General features: G+C 40.6%; 1 long non-coding RNA gene across 1 annotated transcript in view; it reads right to left on the minus strand.

Annotated features, from left to right (window-relative positions):
• LOC145445032 (uncharacterized) overlaps positions 1–16,566 on the minus strand; it is a 361,778-nt gene that overhangs the window by 136,718 nt on the left and 208,494 nt on the right. The window lies entirely within an intron of this gene.

The raw sequence follows: 16,566 nt of genomic DNA on the forward strand, positions 1-16,566 counted from the left end.
TTTGATGTAGCGGAGGTCACGCAATAACATCACGTAACGAAGTCATACCAACGGGGCCGTCCACCTGAAGATGTTTAATTAGCCTATTATTTACGAGCCCTACAGTTTCCAAGACACCTCATTCAGCTCTACCGGCAAATCTGATAACGCGAGCAGAAAGGACAAGAAATTGATAGCAATATATATGCAATTCTCGATCTTATTGACCGATTTTATTATGAATTATTGAAAATTTTCGCGCTTGGCGCGTGCTCACTGAATAGTACAACTAATTTCGTGGTAAAAGCAAACAACGTGTTGGGGGAGGGTCGATTTATCACCCTATGGAAGCCCAAGACCCTAGTTTTTTGCGAGGCCTAACGAAGTGCTGTTTCGTTCCTGCCTACAGGTATACGCCCGAAGATATTTAATTATTATTGAGTGGTCCTCACTTTTCAAACACACCTCACTCCGCTCTACCGGTAAATCTGATTACGTGAGCAGAGAAAGGATAAAAATTGATGGCAATATATATGCAATTCTCGATCATATTGACCGATTCAACCATAAATTATAAAAACAATTCGCGCTTGCCGTGGTTAGACGAGAAAAACTTATTCATTAAACGGACAGCCAATATAGATAATAAGTAACGGTCAACAACGTATAAGGTGAGGCGGGTCTGGGGGGCGAAGCCCCCCATAAGTCCGGTTCATCACCCTATAGGGGCCCAAGACCGACGTTTTTTGGGGGGGGGCTGACGAAGTGCTGTTACGGCCCTGACCAGTCCTCTTCAATACCTTCAAATAGGGATTTTAAACGTATGGCACCCGAAACAATGCTGATTATATAAATATGTTAGTATTGTTCAGCTTTTTTCCATTTCCATCATAAGCTGAGATTCATAAGAAATGATTCCTGTATATAATGAAATAATTAAATAGGTTCCTTCTGGTAGAGAATTTGAATATTGCAACGGACAACCCATTCATATTCGCAATTTATTCACTCTAAGCCTTTCAACTGACCCTCGTCGGGAGTGGCCGTCTGTAAATGCGAAGATTGCAATTCAAAATATAAAGATGAAATAGGTAGTGTTAACTAGAATTGTCTAGTTGTCCAAACGATATCAAAATCATTACTGGGATTTCTAAAATCTGTTCATAAAATAGAGAAGCTTGTTTGATTGAAACCCAAAGTTTTGTCTTCAATCAGTACATACAGTAAAAATGACAGTATCTGGAAAACTTTTGGTTTTGCGTAGCCAAGGGCGTAGCCAGAAAAAATATTTGGGAGGGGCGAAAAATTCGATGACGTAAATGAGCCCCTCTCCCTTAAATATAAGGGAAATAGGGTAAATACGATGGTCTTGGGCCCTTATTGGATGATTACATACATTACACATTAAATAATGCGATGTGATTGTGAAAAACTCGGGCGTCAACACATTCGCGCAAAGCGCCGAAATTTTTCATGGTTAATGAATGAAATTGGTTCATTATATTGTTATTTGCATATTGAAAATACGTTTTCAATATCAGATTTACCGGTGGGGCCGATGGAAGTGGTGTCATCGAGCATTCAGGGGCACACTTGAACTACATTCATACCTTACGGTAAGACTATTTAGAGCAGTGGTTCTCAACCGGGGGTCCGCACAGCATTTTCAAGGGGTCCGCGAAACCACTAAATTTGCAAAATGGTTGATAACCGGCCTACTTCATGAATTGCGGAAAAAGCTGTCACCACACGAGAGATAGCTCGCACGCAGGGTCGTAGCCAGAATTACAATTTACTTTCTTGTTTTTTTTAAATGGATTTTGGGGAGCTCCCCAGTGGAAACACATACCGTACATCCTGTCATGGGCAATTTCATCACTATCATTTATCCATACGATTCTAAGACGCACAGTCGCACACACACACAAACCCTATGGGAGCTTCCAGTTTTCCAGCTATAGATTTTATTAGGCGATCGTTTCACGGAGGAGCCCAAATCGCTGACATTAATCAATCTGAATTTCGGACCTAGTCGCGCGGAGCGTCAAATGCTTTTGAATTAATGAAAGAATTTGATCAAAAATATTGGTGCGTGTATATGAACATTTGATCAAGTGGATTCCAGTTTTATCAATTAAGTCGTTGAAGCACGGTTATTTAGCAACCTCTGATAAAGATTGACGCTACTTTAAGGGGGTAAGGTACTGCTAGACTCGCAAAATTTTCAAATTGCCATATTTCATGAACTGTCCATCGTAGATTCTCCAAAATTGGTATGTAAACTATTTATACTCAACTTCATACACTGTAAAATTTTTAGCATTTTACAATAATTCCTTGGGCCCGAATTGGGGGGGAGATTGGTGAATCGGTTGGTTAGCACGGGGAAACACCTGTCTCTTCGATGGATGCCAAGAGAACCTAAATAATGCTTCATAAAGTGTCCTGAGGCCTCTAAGCACCTGCTGAAACGCTTGAAACTTCCGATTATTCGAAAAATTTTACGAAATATGTGTTTGGTACTGGTACGGTGCCGAATTTTCGATTTTTTTTCATAAAATTCAGATCATAAGTAGCAAAGTAAGTACACTAAAACTCTTATAGAAGAAACAATAGTTTCAGCAGGTAGAACAGTCCTACTGCTTGTACTGAGCCAAGTTTGATCAGGATTGAAGGTCTTCTGATATCAAAATTCCCTTTCCCCGTGACACCATATTAACAAAAACTAGAAATAGGAGAAAATCAACTTTGAAAATTGAAAAATATTTTATTGAAAAAGTAGAGCAGGTAGTTGAAATCTGTTGCTTTTAAATGGTACAGGCACGCTTTAATCAGTACATAGCCAAATTTGAAGACAATTGAATGAGCCTAAATGCAAAATCAGTCATAAAAAGTATGAGTGATTTGATGATTTTTTACTCAAAACTGCTATACCAGATTCGAAAAATTTACAAACCTTGAATTGGACAATAGTTAGATGTTGTAAAGATGAAACAACATATCAAGAATACTGCGACATTGTCAAATTACCGATTGCAGGTGGTGTGAGTGAAGATACTACACCCATATTTCCCCCGTGATCTTTCAAACATAGAATTTTGAGGATCAATTTCATCATGACACTCCAATACTAATTAGAGTTGCATAACCCTTAGCATTCTGCATTTGCAAGGTCATGCACTTTGAAAAAAGCTCAATACTTGCAAGGTCCTTGAAGTCGGGTTTGACCGTTTGATACATTTTGGATGTCAGCGGATACTTGCGGATTGGATCGGTAGCATCTTCAAGTTTTGCCTTCAAATAAAAGCACCTCTTTTCATCACAATTGCCTTGCATCGGTTCTTCTAGAGTTGAGCTGTTGGACATCAGTATTGCCCATACTTCCTCGATGCTTCCTGTGCATCTGGTGCACCATTTACGATGGCATTATGATAATACTGGCTCCACTTTGGTGTTGATCTGGTGATGACAATGCTTTTTGCCTTCCTGTTCAACATCATCTCTTTTGATGAGGTGAACTGACGAAAAATTGCTTTCTTGCAGCACGACACTCCGATGCAAATCTCTGTGGCAAAGCCTTGCTGGATATTTTGCCAATAGCCCCTGCCTGTTAGACCACAGCCAGGGCAAGTCACAATACATTGAATAACAGCATCATGCATGAATTGCTAGGAAAAAGGTTTCCTCTGAATTCCATCCACCACCATCAGACTTCAAAGCAGATAAAAGTTCCAAACTTTTCTCGAATGACTTTATCATAATATTTTCTCCTTCTCTGGTCAAATGCCTGTTTTGTTGTTATCTTTGTCCCGCTCATTGTAAAATCACAACTAACTATCAGTTTTCTAACAATATTATCTTGATAAGTAAAATAATTCAAAAATCAGCCACCGACAACAGGATAGCTAATAACAGTGTCTTGTGAGTGCTTTACAACTGCTTTCGTGCTTTGGCTGCCAGAGAATGTTATGATATTCATGCTTGAGTGATTACAGATATGGCTCTTTTTATTAACTGTTTGAATTATAAGGATGTGGTCTTTAGTGACAATTTTGAGCTGGTTAAAAATATGGGGGGGGGGTGTGGGTCTGGAATTTTTACGAAAATGAGTGATTTCAAATGAAATTTTACCCTACTTATAGCTTGAAATCATGCAAGATGATTACATTTTTGGAAAGAGCTAGTCTCATACTTTGTAATTCTGCAATAAAAAAAATTATGAAAAATTTTGATGATCTGGGAGTACCTTACCCCCTTAAAGATTGGAATCGCTCATACATACTAGACCAGATTATAAAACTCATTTTATCACACTTGTGCGATTTCAAATTAGCATTTTTTAACAGGAGGTATCGATATTTTCCTGTGGTAGTCGCATTTATGGCGGAGGGGTCTGATTGCAGGGACAGAATCACTAGGTGCCTGCTGTTCAAGCACCCGAAAATCTATATCGACGGCTTCGGAATACATGCGTCAGTTTTAAGGCCGTCAATCATTTTGGGAGCGCACTTTGCAGAGTCGCATGTAGCCTACTCTATATGTCTTCGTATGTACCGTTACGGAAATTGCCGGAGCTAACAGTCTCCAACCCCCATGCTAGCTGAACTGACTCCCCTAGACTCAATCAACCTAACGACCTCGGGCCACGCTGGTGTGTCTACTGGTATTCTACTGTTGTATTCTCATAATTGAGAATGCAGCTTAATTCCATAAGGTGGATTATATGAGAAAGAATCTATTTTCAAGATACCGATAATAAAATCAAGACATGCATGGATAGTGGACCACTAAATCGCGCGAAGCGCCAAGAAAAATTCCAGGCTGCATTCATCTGTCCTAAAATACTGTTATATTTATTGATTTTTCAAAAATTTTCCAAAAGTTTGGGAAGGGGCGATCGCCCCTTTCGCCCCTTTCGCCACTCCCGGGCTACGCCAGTGTGCGTGGCCCCAAGTACAATAACAGGCGAGAAGATCCAGCACTATCTCAAATGGTTCCTCTCTATTGTGAGACGATCCCTTTGTGCGGATGCCATTTGCCACGATCGATGACTGCAGGTCACCAATTTCATGGTGCGCTGGTAAGAAATGTGGGGGACTCAGCTTTGTCGCCGTTAATTCGACTGAATGAGCCTGGAATGGAAAAAAACATGTTGAGTAAAATTATACTAGTAAATAATATCGTCGCTGTTATAATAAATAATACCACACAACAACTCTAAAATTTGCTTGAAAGTTGCTTGTGATGAATCTTTTCTGTGTAGTTTTCGTATGGAATTTAGTTGTAGCTCACAATCCAAAAATGAATGCACGTGGTTTTTGGAGTTCACGTTTCTTTTACTATGACACAATAATTAATATTTGTTTGTTCGGAGACTGCAACGCTAATTAGACATTTACCTTGGAGAATGATATCATCAGTAGCCTTCTTTAATACTACTTGAGTGCAGTAACCTATCTCAATCGTATCATTGAACAAATGCTGTGATATCGATCAAGTTCTTATGAAATTAAAATTTATTTTCTTCTGACCATGGCCTGTACAACCTCCTACGTAAATCTCATTCGTGTCCTCTAGCACATTGACAATATCACCAATATCAGTATCATTTTGGTACTAAGAATTGCAATACAATGAAAATCAGAGGTGGTCCGTAACGAAGTACTTCTACTTTATCGAAGTACTCAAGTAGTTTCCTCTACTTCCGGTACTTACTCAAGTAGATCTTTTTTCTGCCACCTCTACTTCTACTTCGTGATATTTCGTGAACTACTTACTCACTTTTCGCTATTTTCAGTTTGTCAAGTAGGAGTAGTTTAATCCCCCAATACGAAATATAGCCTAACGAATTTTGGGGCTGTTTTCACGTAGTACCAATATTTAATCTTCAAAAAAGTCGCAAAATACCCAGAATTTTCGTAGCGCTTCGTGCACAGTAGATGTGGTGTGACAAATATGATTTAGCGAAAGTATCGTTAAATATAATTTAGATACCGGGTTGCGTGGTTCCTTTCACACCGCATTGTCGCGTATAGGGGAGACCGGGGTTAGTTGTTACGATTTTGCCCATTTTCGGCCTCATGGCTTTTCTACTCGTCCTGCGCAAATGATTTTGTTACACTGTCTACACTGATCATCCACTTACTTTTACAAAGTAGAATGGAACTTCAAGCTCTTATACGTTTGGAAATATTTGCATTTTAAACAGGTGAGTCTTCTGTCATAACTTGCCCCGAGATGGGGGCAAGTTGTGACTGGAGAGGAGGCAAGTTGTTACATTAAAATTGTCAGCTGAAAACTCTATATCCATAATAAAAGCATTGTTGTAACCATGTGTATTGAAAACGAAATGAAAGAAAAATCAAACGAAACAGCAAAATATGAAAAGAAGTCATTCAGTCCTTGCAAAAATCACACACGTAGGGTGTAGAGCGATCACTGCATGCTTCATGCGCCCACTTTTGACATCCATTGCATTTGACCCATACTTCCTCAGACCTAGAGTTGTCATATGTGTCATGGCACAGTAGGCAATGATTGTTACTAGCATCTGTGTTTGTTTCGTCAGTGAAAGCTAGGTTTCTTTTTGTTGCTTTTTTTTGTTATTTTCTTTTTGTCAATCTTAGAATTTTTTGCCTCCTTCGCCAAGTGCTCCTCTTGGAGGCGATGTCGTTCAGGAGTGCTTGTTAAGATGGAGGAGCGGCGCCTCTTTCTCCCACCAATTTTTTTCTGCCTGGGTGCGGCTTTGTTGAAAGGCCAAATCATCTCTGGTGTTGTCTTGATACCAGTGGGAAAACTAGGCACTGCATTCTCCATTGATCTTGGTGTACCAACTGCATTACTTGATGTTGCAGGCTCTTCAGAGTTTTCTGGTGCGCATGCCTTGCTGTTTGAAGTAGAAGTCTCTTCCGATTCTTCTGGTGCACTTACAGCGCTGCTTGAATCAGCAGAATTCTCATCAGTATTTGCTATTTTTGGCATATTTTCCTCTTCTGGCATGGGTCTGTCGGTCGTGTAGCTTGGAAAAAATCCCTCATCTGCAAATACATTATCATTGAATGGGAATATCCCAGCCACTTGGAACCCTTTTTGAATGTTGGCTGAGGTTGTTGCCAATGGAAGCGCCTGCTTCACAATTTCAGGGATATCAAGCATTGTCATTGGACGACCCCGATTGGTCTTCAATAATGCCCTACAAGCAGCATTGTAGTACTTTTTGAAGGGTCCGTAAACACTCCTGTCCAGAGGCTGCAACTTATGGGAGCAATGAGGAGGAAACGACAGCAACACAACTCCATTATCTCTGCAGTAATCAATCACATGTATGGACGTATGCGAGTCATGATTATCAAGTAAAAGTAACACAGGATTTTCTTTTGTACATCGAACAACTTTGATAAAATCAATCACTCTTCTTGCAGCTTCTTCCATAACCATCATAGGTGTAGTGCCTCTTTTGGTCTTTTTTTTGTAATGCCTCACCATAATCGCCGAGAATATATAGTTTAAAAACAGAATTAATCTACAAGATAGGAGCAGGTTATTGAATACATTTTCATAAGTAATTGCAGAAGAATCCAAGCTGTCTTCAACTTTTTCATCACTTACTCAGTGTGGTGTAGGTCTAGTGTGGCTTTTAATGTCACTGCACAAAGATTTTGGTTGAAATAATGCTAACCCTACCAGGATGGATGAAATTTCATTAATAATAATGCTAATCACACATCATAAATATTCATGCAAAGATTGAGGCTAGTTGTTACAACCGTAAAAATGTGCCCCCGCCGAATACGGCCTGTTTAAGCTTACTTGCCGCCTTACTTAACCAACAAACAGCACTAAGTCAACTGTGAAACTAAACTTCAGGTCGTCCGCTTTCTATCGATGTAAATTAAACATATATCGGTCGCACGCAACCACTGATGCACCAGCGACGCTCGATTAGTAAAAGTTTTACTTTATAGCCCTCAATACACCTTTTCCTGCATAAAACTTTTTGCAAGCACATTTCGCAAGCCAGGCTTCGTTAGAAGGTACTCTCCAAATAGCCGAGCAAACTGTGTAAAAATGGTGCGCCATCTCCCGGCAAATAAACAAACCATTGATGTTGTAACAATGTTCCCCCGTAACAACTAACCCCGGTCTCCCCTATCAAATATTTCATCACAGTAAATATGGCCCCCACATAACGTTTGAAACTACCGTTTCGCAATCTAGCAATTTCCTATTATACTTAGCAGTCCATGACGTGTCCTGATCTGGAAAAGTAGACTTAAATTTTTTCTAACGTTAGACCTGTTCTAGCAGACCACCGTTGAAACTTTCTGGACCAAAGACATGAAATATATTTTCCGCTTTTTAGTAGTAATTGTATTTTTCTTTCAATTACGAGTATTATACGTTGAGTTCTATTCATGGCTTAAGTTCTTTTGTCTGGAGAACATACATGTTGAAGTATAAAAGCAAGTGTAGCAAGGCCTTGTATTTTCCGAACATAAAGCTATACAATACATAGCATTTTTACGATCTCCCATATGTTTAACACTAGAACGATCAAGTGGCTTTTTTGACGCATTTTCATTTTTGAAGAGATGGCATTCAGTCAAATCTTACGCTGTTCGGCTGAAACTTCTTGACTTTTATTTATTTTATGTAGGCCACCTTACCTGTGATTTTCATCACTCATCTAGTACAAATAAAAAAGTTATACACAGAACTACCTAGAACTACCGAGTGGCTTTGTTGACTCATTACAGTTTTTCTACCTTCAGGCATCGCGGTTTCATATTCTTGAAAGTGGTTATGTATCTGATAAACGCAGAAAGGCCGTTTGTAACAACAGAACGTTGTTAATATCGACTTGGTCTAACTGTGTTAGCAACAACATCCCTTGTAAAAGAAGGCCCTGGATCTTCCTCGTTCCGAGTCAACAAAACTCTGTAATATTATATTTCAGAAGCTCAGCGTGTTACAGGACATGACATTTGAAATGTACCATTAGACCAAGCCGACATCTGCATTGTCCATACTAATATACTAAGGTTGTACAAGGGCAAAGGGCCTTTGCTCCGGTATACGAGATGGATCTTCGGGGGGAGAGTGAGCTGAATCTAGTGAATTGAACGCATATGAGGACTGAGGGCATGGGTGCATTATGTTCAGTCAGGCCCTCTCGAAGAACAGGTTTATGGAAGTCATGAGCTTTCTATTGACATAAGGAGTAAAAAAAGGTGAGGACTCGATAAAGATAATATTGTTTTCGTTCATTCCATGGTCGAAATACCAGCAAATAATTCGGGTAAAATGCCATATGGTGGACGCTGCTGCTACCAAGTATCTGTACAAGGGCCTCTCACATATAGGCAAGGATAGGACAGGACACCTCTTCCATAATCTATACATTTGCCAAGCATAGTAATATGAAGAATCTGATGTAATCCATCTCGAAACAATGTTACGTGAATGTGGTTGTATACGCTTGGAGAAGCAAACGAAGTCCCAGTCCACACTATTGTCAAAAGTTGCTTGAAGCTACCCAGAACCAGAAGGAACACAGGCAGCTTCATGTAGCCACACTTTTCAAAGCTATCATCTTGTTGATTAGCGTAACGGCGAGATGCCAGTGTAGAGATCGAAGTTGTACTCATATATATTGAGTTCACTACAACCGGAGGTAACTGTTTCCTTCAGAAACAACACAAACAGGAAACCAGTGACGGTTAAATGTTATAACGAAACAAAACCAGGGGGATATTATTGGTCAGGTTGCAAGGCAGTATTCTATGAGGGTTCCAACAAGTCGACGATGGTCCGTGCATGTTTTCTTAGAATGTGAATGATCTTCTACTTGCCAAAATGCCGATACTATAAAAATATGCAAATCGTGGATTAGTTGCGAAATTGCATTATGCGAATCTTATCTGATAAGCTTTATGATATGTCAGCAATAACCAACAATGATGATGTGGCTAAAGCGGATCTGGAACCTACTCTAAATTTTTAAAGAACGTGCTCAAATACCAAATGCGCACCAGAGCAACACTTATATATTACACCAAAAAACCGCGATTTGTTTTATAAGTGTTGCACTGAGGTGTATGTAAAATATTGCAAGTAACTGTGAGCGCAATACCAATGGTTTCTGATGCCGTTTGTTGAGATTTGTGCTGATTTTTAGCTCCGGTAAATGCATTTAATCGAAAAAAATTCACCATGCGTCAAAAAAGCCACATGGTAGTTCTAGGTAGTTCGAAGTTCCGGTAGTTCTAGTGTTAATTACCGTATACGCAAAGTGTTAAAGCCGTATCCGACACAACTTCTCCGTATTGCTTTTCGACTGAACTAGGGGCCTTATAATATGGGGGACGGCGCTATGCCATAATATTCTCAAAAACGGGGTTTTCGAGTAAACAAAGGATTGGTATCGCATTTCAATATTGATAGTATCATTTACATCCCAAGGTGTGGACGACTGCTTATCCTGTCAAAAATTGTCATTGCATTATTATGAATCAAGCTCTCTACACCTTCCGCATAGCTCCCTTTGCAGCTTTTGACAGTCCATATGAACGAATTACGATCGTTTTCACAGCTACTTACTTACTTGATTAGATTTGACGTCAGTCAATTCTACTTCTGCTTCAAGTAGTTTTAGGTTGCTTATGTAAGAAGTACTTCTACACATACTTGCGTAGATTTTCTCGTCGCTACTTCTACTTGAGTAGCTTTCTTGACTACTTGAACAACTGCTGATGAAAATAAAGAAAAGAGTCAAAACGATTTGGTGAAGTCAGTCAATCAGATTCAACTAGGATTGCATTTTAAACAAAAGTCAATTCAAAACAAACATGAGACAGCGGCTTGCAGACACTTTCCGGTCTTACATGATAATGAGTCCCGCGTCTCTATACAAACAGTTTCGATAAGGATCGATAACCGCTGCTCTGGCTAGAGCAGGGGTGGGCAGCCTGCGGCCGTAGAAGGTAATTTGTGCGGCCGTGACACGTAATTTAATTAGTAGGCTATGCGTTGGCGACCGTCGACAGGCAAATTGAATTTTTTATCAACTGAATTTTAAATTATCTTGAAATATTCTTCGCGCTGCGCGCGATTCAATGCTATGCTTCATGGTAGCGCCCTTTGCAATCTGATCCCCACAGTACAGACGCGAACTGCAGATTAAAATGATGCACCTACATGGAAATACCAAGTTGTAATAGTGTGTTTCTCACCAAAGAATTTTTTTCTGGTGCGTTTAGGCCATTGATTCCCAACCCCGGCTCTCGGAGCCACATGCGGCTCCGCTAGGTAGCATTCTTGCGGCTCTGATTGACCTCTAAATACGCCACAAAAATATAATAGACGACACTTGTTGTTTGTTTCTATATATGTTTATGTATATGAATGCTAAAATGAGGAATATCAGTTATGTCTAAAGCCGTCTAAGGCCGCTTCTGAAAACCGGGAAAGGGAATTCTAGCAGACTGACGTAAAACGCACGGAGGAATTGAATACCCGTCAGACAAGGATGTATCTTGAGTTCTGCTGGTCATAGACTTTTATACATCGTCTCTGTAACTGTGAACAGTCATTTTCGACACCATTTTACTAACATCAAAATGAAGGCTCATAGACAAGCATAATTGCAATAAGTTCAAGATGGATCAGCGTATAATTCCCCGCAAACTTGTACAGAAAGTGTAGGAATGTATCCGTCACATCACGGCATAATAGTACTCGCCACTATACTTGTATCAATGCTATGATAACCGATATAGAATCTATAGAAGTCCATGTGCAATATGTGCATGCTTTTGAAATAGCTGGATGGTGAAAGCAGAGGTATAGGCTTTATTCGGTATTATGCGGGAGATCGCGTGTCGCTGTCCAGTATCCAGTCGATTCTCGCTAATTGGAGGCACTGATAAAATACGAAATACTGAATTGCAAATGAGCGATCGGCATTTTGTTCAGACGTTTAAAAAACGAGGTTAATAGTGTCGATTGTCACAACACCTGCAAACGCATTTTTCATCGCGGCAAAAACAGTCTTAAACCACTGACAAATTCGCGGGCATTCCACCGGTTTCGTTAATGTAGCATTGGTAATCGAGAATCGACAGGGTCTCGTTTGCTAGATTTAACAATCCTATCAAATTTACCCGTTGGTATTGAGTTAACGAATTTCCGTTTTGCTCGCATTCGGAACGATTCCTCGACACTTAATGACTCTCGTACTATACACATTCCAGAGGTAATAATACGAATGTGACAAATGAACGATTGTCAAACTGAAATAACCGTTGACATGTTTCACGCTCCTAGCCGCAGTATTCCATATTAACCGGGACTATTAAATATATATCGTCGCTCCTATAATGTACCACAAATACATCTTGACTTCGCTTGAAAGTTGCATTCGATGAATCCATCATGTGTAGTCTTCGCATGGAATTCCCCGTAGATCACAAGTCAATAATAACAATGGTTGCACGTGCTGATTTTTCGATTTTACGTCTCTTTTACTGTGACACAATAATAATTAATGACACTATTGTAAAGTTATTTGTTTGTTCGAAGACAGAACGCCAAGTCGGCATTCGACTTGGACAATGACATGATCAGTAGCCTCCTATAATAGTACCTGTAATAGTAGCCTATCTAAATCGCACCATTGCTCAAATGCTGTGATATCGATCAAGTCTTTATGAAATGGTAAGATATTTCACCGCTGACTATGGCCTGTACATTACGACCTCCTACTTAAATCATCTTCGTGTCCTTTCGTACATTGACAATAGTATCAAGATCAGTGTCAGTGGCGTAGCATCAGCCACTTTGCGGTTCTGGCTCTGCGCCAGGGGCGGCGGAATTAGTGCACACTGCACACAGCACGGAGAGATGGCTAATCATGAGCAAATTTGTTACGATACGATTTGGTCCCGCAGACCAAGAACACTGTGAAAGGTGAACCAGTCCTGGCGTGTAAACGTTTAATTGTAAACCTATAAATGACAGGTGGTGGTTAAATTTATACAAATGTTAATTTAGATTAGTCCCCTAATTGATCGACACCATATTTACGCTTATTTGTATGAAAATTTATCTCACCATTAGCGTTTCAATTGCGAGCTCTGAGAGGAGTTTCTGAAAGCTCAAAATGATAAAGTCGTTTTGTTTTAACATGAATGATGATCGGCTATCAGCTCTATCGATTCTTTCTACAGAAAGAAACTACGTTAAAAAAATGATTTTGGAGATATTTTCGCTGATTTTGTTTCGCTAAAAGGCCGAAAAGTTTTAATAATGTGGCGGCAATTGATCTTTTTTTGACTAATACGTTTTTTGTCCAGTTTTTTCTTTTATTTTTGGCCTTAACACTGATGCAGTGAGGCTTCTTTCTCAATCAATACAAAACTTTTGAGACGCGGCACATTACTTGTAATTATTTTTATTGCAAATCCTGCTTGAGCATGAAACTATTTCAAAATTTACAGCAGTCTACTTAGGGTGGCATTTTCAAGGAAAGTCAGGGGCGGCAGCATATGCTCCTACGCCACTGATCAGTATCATTTATTGGCCGAGAATTGCAATACAAATAAAATATGGAAGGAGTCAAAACTACTTGGCGAGGTCAATCAATCACATTCCACAATTAACATATAGTCAGACTCCCTTTTGGATTGTTATGCTGCAAGAACAGGCAGTTGTAGCAGCAGCAGCTGTGACGTCGATATAGTGCCTTTTGAAACGACCTGCCCTGTCAAAATGAGATTATCGTCCGTCGCGGATACAAAGACCAAAATATGACCCGAAACAAGTGTTTCTTTAACTCGTAATAATCACCAACATGACAGCTCCCTATAGTCGAATTAATTACGGATAAAGCCATGGTAGAGCCTTTAGAGCAGGGCTTCTTAAATTGTGGTCCACGAACTCATTTGGGGTCAGTGAACTAGTTTTAGGGGTCTGACAAAGGGCTTGTATCGTCGAGAAACTATTACACCAAAATATTATCCTTTCAGAATGACATCGTGAGTGGGACTGTGAATCTGTGCATATGCATACCATGGATGCATGATGTGCATATGCCGCGGGACATGAGGGTACAATATAGCCTGGTAAGGTAGTAAGGCTTTCTAAGTCTTGCAGCACCCCCCCCCCCCCCCCATGCTATCCCGGTAATGCAGAGCGCCAAGCGGGGATGTCAGGCATACCAGTATTACTAATCAGGACTTTGGTCTGACCCGGCCAGGGATCGAACCCGCGACCTCCGAAGATGTCGCTGTATGGGCGTCGTGTTACTAGAAATACATTCTGCCACCCCACGCGATACATTTTCGAATAAGTTCGGTACACTGAATCCTATATGTGTAGCCAGTGGTTCCCAACGTGGGCGATATCGCCCTCTAGGGGCGAAAATAACGAAGGGGGCGATAGGGGGTGAAAACAAGGAAGGAAAGATAGGGGGGCTATGGCGCGTTAAAACGGCTATATGGAGTCAGGACCGGAACTGCCGCACCCCAAACCGCCCAATTTGGGGGGAGAACTCGAAGGGACCCAAAATTATTTCGTGAATTAACATAAATTATAGATAAATTTTTAGAAATCCAAGCAACTTTTTTTAAAAAAATTTAGCGCTGCGCGCGATTTATTATTGTCTTCTGTATCTTGATTTTGGGGTACCATTCCCCTAACAAAATACGCATGATTTATGAAAATGGAGACTTCTGCATCGGCCAATACTGCGCCACGACGCATCAAGACATATGAAGTTATAGGCCATGTAACATACGACTCCGAGAAGCATGCCAGATCGATCAGCAGCGAGAAGACCTTGTCCGAGAAAGAATGCCCTTGTGCAGACCGAAAACTTCGATATACATATATGTTTAATTGTCCATAGGCGCCTCAATGGCTGGCGTCGATCTGAACCCCACAGGACTACCATGACATCTCGCAGAGAAAAATTATTATCCAGTTAAGAAATACCAATTTGAAATCATGTGCGTTTTTCAGTTTGTTACGCTTTGGCGATTTCCATATATTTTGACATAACATATATAGGAGGTCTCGACAAAGCATCAGGCAACGAAGTCAATATAACAACGGGTCCGCCCGAAGATGTTTAATTATTATTTAGGGGTCCTACCTTTTCCAACACATCACACTCAGCTCTACCGGTAAATCTGAATACGTGAAGAGAAAGAGTATAAAAATTGATAGCAATATGCATGCAATTCCCGACCATATTAACCGATTCAGACTTGAATTATATAAATTTGTCGCGCTTCGCGCGTTTAGGCGAATTACGGTGACTAGCCAAACAGTACATGAAATAGGGTATGGTTGATATGAAGCAACAAAAAGCCCACGGTCTGAGGGGGGTCTGGGGTTTGGTTTATCACCCTATGGGGCCAAAGACCAACGTCTGGGGGGGCTGACGAAGTGCTGTTACGATTCTGATTGGAGTCAAGTTGAAGAAATTACTTTTGTTTAGTCAACACACGAAAATTTAGCTGTAAACGTGTAATTTCGTGGTCGAGAGAGAGAGAGAGATATGGTATTCTTTTTCGCCTGCACCATCGAGATGCTTTGACGACGGAGTTGCGATACGGCCCCATGAGGTCATCTAGTCTGCGTCCCCGTTTTTTTTTCTCCTCCATGCTATCCGTGATTGCTGAGCGCCTAGCAGGATAGCTGCGGATACCAATTTTCGAGTCTTTGGTATGACCCGGCCGGGGATCGATCCCACGACCTACCGCACGAGAAGCCGGACGCATAACCATTAAACTATCTCGCTCGGTCGAGCCGAAAAGTTGACCTTTTTTAGTAGTCGACTCGTCGGTGATCCCAGTTTGTATACCCATTTTTTCGTTACCAATATTTGGGGGGCGGTGATCAGTGTGGAGCTTTAAAAGGGGGCGATGAGTCGAAAAAGGTTGGGAACCACTGGTGAAGACCAAGGGTGGGCAATTATTTTTCCCGGCGGGCCAAATTAGAAGTAAAAAATATTTTGGCGGGCCGAGCCGAAAGTTAATCGTTATCAGAACAGAGATTTTAGATAACTTAATCGGCACATACGTTGACAAATTGTCAACATGGCATTTCCTTGTACTAGTCTTAAACCTTTTGAGGGGAGGGCATATGTTGCAGAATGGACGATTCTCACCGCTTTAGCGCCCCTTGTGGATGGTTGGCCAGAGTGATTTCGCCTCCATAAGGCTAGCATTGTCAGCAAAGGCAATCTCATTATTTTGCCTTTCTGGCGACGCTTTACTGCGAGCGTATGAATTCTTAGTTATTGCTACTGTCCTTATGACTGATTTCATGTCATTGCTAGCAAATTCAGGACCCTATTTCTTCACTAGTTGTTTGAGAATCCTTATCCGTTGAACTGCATTTTGCCAAAATGCACTGATGCCAATGTTTATCTCCAATGTCACAAATGGCAGGAACATTTTAGTTAGACAGTAATCGAACCGAGAGTATGGAACTAGTATATTCTGAGTTGTTGACGGGTTTACCCACGTTCAGTTTTGCTGACGTAGACGCGGATTGCCAGTGAATCGAGGGGCAGTGGAAATA

Source organism: Botryllus schlosseri, chromosome 8 (genome assembly GCF_051294905.1).
Source record: "Botryllus schlosseri isolate E-star chromosome 8, Bs_hap1, whole genome shotgun sequence".
In the NCBI taxonomy this organism is placed as follows: Eukaryota; Metazoa; Chordata; class Ascidiacea; order Stolidobranchia; family Styelidae; genus Botryllus; species Botryllus schlosseri.